The sequence below is a fragment of the Fragaria vesca genome, linkage group LG6, assembly GCF_000184155.1.
Source record: "Fragaria vesca subsp. vesca linkage group LG6, FraVesHawaii_1.0, whole genome shotgun sequence".
NCBI lineage: Eukaryota > Viridiplantae > Streptophyta > Magnoliopsida > Rosales > Rosaceae > Fragaria > Fragaria vesca.
Genome location: NC_020496.1, coordinates 29582409 through 29591650, shown reverse-complemented (window position 1 = coordinate 29591650; position 9242 = coordinate 29582409). Strand labels below are relative to the sequence as shown.

General features: G+C 34.2%; 1 non-coding gene and 1 pseudogene across 1 annotated transcript; one reads left to right on the top strand and one right to left on the bottom strand.

Annotated features, from left to right (window-relative positions):
- The window catches only part of LOC101293222, a 1648-nt pseudogene extending 1118 nt beyond the window's left edge, over positions 1–530 (bottom strand).
- Positions 531–5730: 5200 nt separating this feature from the next.
- On the top strand, positions 5731–8092 carry LOC101302675. The gene is made up of 3 exons (XR_185038.1): positions 5731–6086; positions 6679–6792; positions 7524–8092. It is a non-coding gene; the product is annotated as an uncharacterized LOC101302675 (transcript).
- Positions 8093–9242: the final 1150 nt, after the last annotated feature.

Below are 9242 nucleotides of genomic sequence, written 5' to 3'. Positions count from 1 at the left end.
GAGAGAGAGAGGTTTCTACTTACAGTTCCAAACCGAGAACGATAGTCGACAATCCAACCAATATGACTGTACCAAAATCCCTTAATGGGACTGTGAGGGTCATCCATTGTATCAGTATACTGATGATGAAAGTCTGTGTGTGCTCACCCATTCAATTGGACTTCCCTACAATTAAACCATACAAATAATCAAGAGCATGCATGCAAAATCATCCAAGTATATATTAAGCTAGCCAGATCGATCAAAGTAGATGGGAAAATTTAATAACAGTACGACGTCCAATGATGAGGATGTTGCAAATTAACCTGGAGTGCAAGGACGGCGCAGTAGGCAAAAGAGTACTCGAGCCATCTGGGAAGCTTGAAGCTGCGGTGAGCTAGGTTTCTATGGAAAGACAGGGTTATACCCACACCTGTTACAAAATAGAGTGCTACAGCCAGCCAAAACGCAGACCAGTTGAAATAAAACGGCCCCAAAAGAGCAAGGCAATGTACGGCCAGGAAAAGCAACTTGGTTGTTGAGGCCTCCATGTTTTCTTCCATACTGCTGTTCTGGAAGTGATTGAGATAAATTAAAAACAAACGCTCTTCTGTCTGATTTGAAACGGAGAAGAAGGAGCTTTTATATATGTTATTGGATTAGTTGTATATATATAGATACATAGTGTTTTACGTTACTTGTTATTTTAAAGTCAGTAGTAGGTAGCGTGCTAGGTGGTGAGCGCGCGAAAGGGTTTTTCATTTTTTACTTTTTGTAAGAAAATTGAAAGAAAAATATGCAGATCAAGTAACCAGGCGTTGCCTTTCATTGAACTGTTGGCGGCCAATTAATAAAAATAGGGGGATTTTCATATACACCCAATTTTAAAAAGTGATTTTAAATAAAACTCATCTAATATTCTTATTTAATAGACATCTAAAATGTATCAATTATGATACATATTATGTCTTATTTTTTTTAAATTTTACGCAATTGTCACCATTCAACTATAATATATAAACATAATAAATAAGTTTAATTGATACTATCTTAAATACCTTCATTATTAGTTTTTCTTCTAACACTAAAATTTTTCAATCAATTTACAAGAATCATGCAGTTTTCTTTATTTTTTATGAAAAAAATCTAGGTGAAAAGAATTCATTATATGATCTATAAATAAGGTAGAATATAATATAAATAAGATATTTAATTATTATAGTAAGGAAAATGATTCTAGGCCTTATTAAAGCCTAAGATTTTAGGCCTCAAATATATGTGGCATGCCAAATCACTTAGACACATCACATATTAAAAATCTTATGCCATGTAATACTTAAGTATAAAAACCATCTTACCATTTGGTCAATTTTAAACAATGACTAATAAATTTCAGTTTTTCACTGAAAAATAAAACTATTTTTACTTTCCTTCTTCTAAATATCTAATTAAAATAAAAAATATAAAATCCAAATAACATTATATTATACATATAATAAATGTATATTATAAAAAAATACATGTATATTATATAAATAATTTGTATGTAAATCATGTAGAGAAATTATTTGTATACAAATTATTTTTTGGACGAATTATAAGAAAATTTTGATGAATTATATCAGAATTATCTTATATTAGTGTTTTCTTTTTGATGAATTATAATTGCTTTTTGGACGAATTAGGGTTAGGGGTTAGAGTTTATTTGACAAAACTAATTATTATTTAAAAAATAGTTAATCTTCATATTGATGTAAGAAACATTCCTTATAGTATACATAATTAGTGGTTGCTATTAATATGTAATATTTGATTCCATTACCTAATAAAGTACATTAATATCATTGATTCACCCCTTAAAATGTAAAAAGAAATAGAAATGGTAAAATTGGTAATACAATGTTTTGATTTGACAAGATATATTATGTGAAATCGAGAATAAATATTTTTATTTACTTACATGGCATGATACATAGGATTAATGTCACAAATTTTAGGCCTTATTAAGACCCTCTAGCACTATCCTTATAGTAAAATGAAGAAATTTTACACTGTTAGCGTATGAACATGTGAAATCTGACGTGATCCTCTATTTCATTCAAATTTTGACATGTGGATTTCTATGATGAAAAACCATTTTAGCTATTTTGATCTTTAAACCTTAAACCCTAAACCCTATACCCTATACCTTATACCATATACCCTATACCCTAAACCCTAAACCTTATACCCTAACCCTATACCCTGAACCCAATTTTGGGTTTCTTCTTTTTAAGTATATTATCATATTATGCCCTACTTAATAGGTACATTAGAAATGTAAGTAAGAAATGTAAGTAGTTGAGAGAAAAATATTTTCTCGATCAGGATTGGAAGTGATATAATAATATACCTAAAAAGATGAAAATTAATCAAAGAACAAGAACGTATACCTTACAATTAGACATTTTTTGACTATGTAGAGAGACATCAAATGTGTGCTTATGAATGAAAAAAATCATTCTATTGCAAATGACATATTTCTGTATATAGCATATATATACACTCAAGTTAGTAATAATAATTTAAAGAATGTAATTGATTATGACAAAGTTAAATCAAACTAAATTTTAGCTCAGTATTTGAGTTTCAAATTGGTGCTAAAATTGAGAAAGATACCAAATTTAGATTTCTATCATCTGAAGGGCAAATCAGAGAAACCGAAAAATGAATAAAACTATTAATTATAAACATTTGCTCTATATGGTAAGTTTGCTTATGTGGAGTGGGTGTAAAATGAAAGAAAAATATGTATGAGTTTATCTTAAAAGAGACCAGGTATAGTATTTTAGGTTTTTATCTAATTTTCTCATAAAAATATATATATATATTTTTTGGTTACAGTTAATAAAAATATTTTGAGTGCTTGCGTTCCCAGATTTCTTAGCACTATTCATTAATTTGTAATTTTATATTGTAAAGCCTAATTACACATGTGGTTTTTATATTGTAAATCCCAATTGTTTGAGACTAAACCACTCTGACAAAGCCTAAATAATATTCATGGAATGACAGGTACAATTTACTGGGACTAATCACTGTTGGGAACGAAAGCCAATTCGATCCCGTTTTCTAATTTGTTACAAACGGTTTTTCAAAGCAATGTACGTCTACTATGAGGGAATCGTTTGCAGCAGCCAGCAAGTAGAGTATTCTTGATCATCTCAGCTAGCTGTCAGATCCGAGTAGATTCTGTAACTTCACCTCCCTGGAAAATGGAACCAAGCTTTGATGACTTGGCTATCAATTATGAAGAAGCAGAGCATGAAAGTGAGCTGGACAGGGGACAGCTATAGGAGACTGGCGAACTTAAGAGCTGAGTTTTATTGTGAGCAATGTATGTATGTTTTCATGTGAAAATATGTCGTGCATTGTAAAATAACGCAGCAGCCTCTGCATACATGCACATTAGTTATCATATGAAAAGCATAAGTTTATGCTGCTATGATTCTATTTGAATTGTGCCAAAGTACATAAAAGTGTTAAGATGACCAGTCGGCTGGTGCGCCGTTTTGTTATCGTGGCGGTCTGTCGTCCACACGTCGGAGCCATCGAGTCGGTTTGTGTGTTGTCCATGAAATGTGAAAATGTGTCCGTCTGGTCAGTGATAAAGGGTAGAACGGTAAACAAGACCAAGAACTGAAGAGCTGTCTTCAGGAAAAGAAAACTGAAGAACTGACCGCAAAGCGGACAAAGATGATCCCACATGAACTGAACTGCGTTTTTCTTTTATAAACATGAACGGTTCAAGTTCGATAGAATTATGTTCATCCACAGAAAAACGAGTTTGAGGGCCTTAACGATCACCAAATTGGCTGAAATTTTGCAGAAATAATCTACACAATATTATCTAGATACTAGACGGTGGAGATGAGGAAATTCGATCGAAAAGTGGTGCAAAAATGGAAATCCGCACCAAAAAATTGGTGCGGACGTCCGTAGCTGAGAAAATCCGTATATATATATATATATCTCCTTTACGTATCAAAAACATTGTCAATGAAATCTTCTCTTTCTTATTGATCTTAACCTCATCAGTCTCAAACTTGTAAAGAGATAAGCCAACTTTTTAGCCGATGCAAATAGTGAATATATATATACACGACACTTTTCCATATTGAAGATTAATACTGCACATAACGTTTAGTCATATGATTGATATGAACAACTATAAATCCCATAAAGTTATCTTCTTTGTCATCAATTGGTAAATAGAGTTATTGAATTGGGTAGGTGTTGGTTAAATATATAGCAAAATGTCCGTATCAAACCTTGGGACTTAGATTATGGTCCTAGACGTACATATGTGTGCCCGATTAGCTGGTAGACATTGACAGGGCATAGAAAGCTTGAGCAGAATGTCCATAACGTTTAGTCATATGATTTATATGCACAACTATAAGTCCCATAAAGTTATCTTCTTTGTTATCAATTAGTAAATAGAGTTACTGAATTGGGTAGGTGTTGGTTAAATATATAGCAAAATGTCCATATCAAACCTTGGGACTTAAATCATGGTCCTAGACGTACATATATGTGCCCGATTAGTTGGTAGACATTGACAAGGCATGGAAAGCTTGATTAGAATGTCCGCCTCATTGTAGCTTGCCGCTTGATGCCCATGATTACTCAAAAATTTCATGTAACGTTTAACCACATGAACAATCGTATAGCAAAATTTCAATATCAGATCTTCAGGCGTAAAGCATGGTCGACCTATTAACACCCGTAGAATACAAAGGCAATTTTTTTTATTTATTTTTATTAATAACTCACACACTCTATATATATCTAGTGAGGTTTGAACTCATGACCTCAAAGTTGTTAGTTAAACATGTTAACCAACCAAGCCACAGCTCACCAACAAAAACAAATTTCCATTAACACCATCACTGTAAACTTCTAGAGGTTTACAGTGTTTCACTTTTGTTTCTTATGATATTTCATAATTTAAGGAGCTAAACCATAAAGATCCTATATGACCGATTCAACAGCTGGTAACATCGAATTCAGAGCATTCTCTATCTAATGTCTATATCAATGTCAACGATGCATTTTCTTCTTAACTAAGTAACCTACCACCAAATTTCCTAGGAGGAAAACCAAGGTACTTTCTTTTCTTTTCTAATTTAAGCGATGTCTAATTTTTTCTTTATTCAATAGAAATTTCATTATGAAACAAAGATTATAACGGATTCAGACCATGAGTAATCTGATATCAACCAGAGCACATGATAGAAGACCTCACACATGAAATACATACCGACAAATTGGAAGAAAAACAGACTCAAACAAAATAAAGGACATAATACACAAGAACTCGAGTCTAACCTGGTCGACATTCCGATCAAACAAACTTGCTTGATCACTTCGCCTTTTACGTCGGATGCCTATTGTTGTCGTGGTTAAAACAGAAACACTATATTTACTACTTTAATAATGGGTGATTTTGGATTACGTCGTGATCAAGTTAGGCCGGGAACGTTCGTTAACAGAAAAGCAAATGGGTCCAGAAACGTCAGAAAGTCAGAATCTTGTCTGGACGGCAATTTGGTAGCGAGTGAGAAACACTCGCCCAACCATAGTTAAACTGGACGCAGACGGAACCACAACAAAAGTCTCGTCTCTGCTATCGAGTCCGCTTCTCGGCTATTCCTTGGGTATGTTGATATTCTAGTATCAATCGCCCTCCCTTCTCTATCTCTCTGACGGCCACCAACGCCTACCTCACCACACCAACCAAAACCCCATCCCACTCCCGACAAACACCCCACCCCAATTTCTCCGCCGCAAAATACATGTCGTCCTCCTCTCTCTCCAACTCCAAGCCGCCACCGAGGCCAATCCGACGGCAAGAGCTCCCTCCTCGAAGCTCTGCGAGGTTGAGATGGGTACTCGTAGACCTCTCATTCTTCAGATGATCCATGACCCCACCACTCTCGATCCCCGGTGCCGATTCCAGGTCATTTCTAATTTGCCCTCTGCAATTTCTGAGTTTGCAGAGAAGAAAAACATCTGATAACTTTAAAAATGTATGTTGCTACTGGATGGACCTGGAAAGATGCTTTGTAAGTTGTTATGTCTTTACTCTCTTTTTGTTTGCTGAGAAATTGATCAACTCTTGTATAACTAAATTGTAGTTTCGTTGAAATGTTTTAATGGCATGCTAGGACCTCCTACTGGTTAGTCCACATTTCAATCTCATCTTGTGCTCTGTTAGATACATCTATATGTATTGATTTGCAATTCTAGTGTGATATATGTAAGAAAATATATTCAAGGTATACTATGAAAGCAAATGTAAGAATGGCTCATGAGTAGCATTATCTAGTCCTGCATTTTGATTCTATAATGGTTACATATGAAAGCAGTTATTGTTCTCCATGTGCGCGTTGTTGCTCATAGTATGTTGCCTGTGAGTTATGGCATTTCGTGTTCAAATTACTTGCATCTCTTCTCACTACAGTGGTAAGTATTAGTATCAGTAATGGGAGCATCTTATATATATAATTGCTTTGTTTGACATTGAATTTGTTTACGTTATTATTATTAGTATAATCTTGTTTCTTGCTCTATTGTTGCTCCAATTGGGCTCACTGTCTTAAGGTTCTTTCATGCAAGCTTATCTTTTTTTTTTTGTTTATTTGCTTCTAAGAGCAGTATGATGTCGTGATGCTCTTTGTGCTGATTTGGTGCAAGAAAATGAGTTCTTGTTTACTGGCTATCATTCTTATGGGGTGCCCACAGTAGTAGAGACATACTTGATCATAGTTGGTAAGTGCAGTCCTTGATCATAGTTAATTCTTGATCATTCTTATGCCTTATTGTATCAGTAGATTAAAGTAATGCTATTGCTCACATTATTAGCAAAACATCAACCTCATTGTATTCAATTAAAGATGTTGATCATGAGTTTCTTATCATGATAAGATTTCTCTATGATAGTTTTCCCTCTCTTTGCTTTATCTTCATTTTCCTTTCTCTAGTTGAACTAGCAAAAAGGGATGCTCTTGCATTGTACTCTCTTAGGTTCTAACTCTGGAAAGTTTACTTGTATGTACTCACAACTCTATAGTATGGAGATAGAGATCTATATTTTTGATTATATGTATGATTTGTTGCTCCAACAAATTAATTGGATGCCCCGTCTATGATGTTCTAGTAGTTGTGGACCAGTAGGTTTTTAACAAGTGAAACAAAACAGTACAACAACAACTAATTAGCAATTTTGTAGTTTCCAATCTATGAAACTTTGGATTTAGTACATTATCAGGAAAATAACTGAAGTCTATGTCTTATTTGTGGTAGTGCTCAAGTTTGAACAATAACTAGTTCTTGTAAGGCAACATTGTTCTACATTTAAGCTCACCTTCATGTATGTGTGATGTGTCAATATCTGTATCAGGAACAATAAGTGAGTTCGTATCTTGATAAGCATAATTGTTACATTCTTATATTTATAGAGACATTTATACATGCTGATTAAGACCATTTGTATATTTCAGGTTAACACCTACAATATCTACCACATGAGCTTCTTTTGTGGGAAGGGGTGATGCCTTGAAAGCACAAAGGAAAGCCAGGAAAGTGCATATATTGGTTATTCATCAAGTTTTTGGGAGCTTTGTAAGACTGAGGCATCACAGAATAAGCAGTCTTTTGTTGGTGAGGCCTTAAAACGGACTAGAAAAAACTGGTTCAACTTCATAGCTGATTCTTTGCCAATTAAACTCTATCAAACTGGTGAGAAGTTCAACATATCAAATTTGTGTTTACTTGATAGCTCAGGTGGAGCTAGCCTTTTAGAATATTCTTTTTCGAGATGCAAGAAGTCACGGAAAGATAAGATGTAAGCAAAGAAGAAGCTCTTGCCACTGTCGTCGTAACCGCAGTTGGAGGATTGTCATTACCAGCCTTGTCTCTTGTTGAATCTGTTTCCTCTTACGACTGCTCCGGAAGTTGAATTAGCTTTGGTGTGGTTAAGCTCTTCCTTATCTTAGGACGAATCTGTAGAGCAAGGCCTTCAAACTTGTTTTTGTAAGATACTACTGGACTTTCCACTGGTTTTTGGATTGTAGATCATTAGTTGAGTTCTTATTTATTCTAATAGCTTTTTCCTTCTAAATTGAGTAGTAAAGTAACGCACGAGGTTTAGCGCAAGAGGTTTTAATATTGCTTAGAGGACATTGAGTATTGCTTGAATGCTTGTTAATGCTTCTATGAGCAAAAAAATTTGGAGCAATACTTTTGTGGATTTTCTCGATCTGGAAGTTTGTGTTGAGTTGGCATGGAATCATTATGTCGTACTTGGGAATGATCAAATTTTGGCTTTCATTTGTTGTAGCTTGCATTTATGCCATTTTCCCCAGCTTATGATCAGTGGGCTGGATATTGTAATTTGGTTGAGTAGGACCTATTTTTGATGAACACCAATTGATATTGTTGTCATACAATCTTGACCACAGACGAAGCAGTGCACCATAAACATTTACAGTGTAATGCACTACTGCTCTTTTGGGCGAAAGGATTAGTGTCAAATTCATTCTGTCTTCTTAAAATCTGTGATTTGGCTAAAGATACCTGAACCTTTATTTACTGTAAAATTCTGTAAAATATGGGTGGTTGATGTAATTTTCACGGGGCAGCTGTGTGTATTGAATTTCAGCAAGACTTGGTAACTCCTATTGATCTAAAATTTTGTGGTGTTGTATTTCCAGGTGTGTATTGTTAATCTAGAAATTTTGTTTTATTTGATATTTAGATAGTGATTTTCTTAAGTTTAGAGTTCTTTGCTGAAACTCTTGTGTTATATGCATTGCAGTTGTTTCCATTTTGCATTTCATTAGGATTTATGTAGTTGTTTGACTTGAAATTTTGTGTGTTTGGAATTCCATGTATACTACTCATAAGATATATGTGCATGTCTCAAACTATAGACACCAGTGAGTTTACTAAGTTATTGATGTTGAACCTATCATTCTCCCATTAATACATCACTTGAATCGCCTAACAACCAGTGCCCAGAATAGTATCTCATCTCATCTGTGAATTAGAAAATGTGATTACACACTCATGTAGATGAGAAGTAACAGGCCATCTAAAAATTTGGTCAATCCCGAATCAACGTCACTTATTACACTTTAAATATTGTCTATACACTTTTATGACTTATTTATCTCGATTGTTTCGTACACATTTTCTCACGAAGATGAGATGTGACTTAT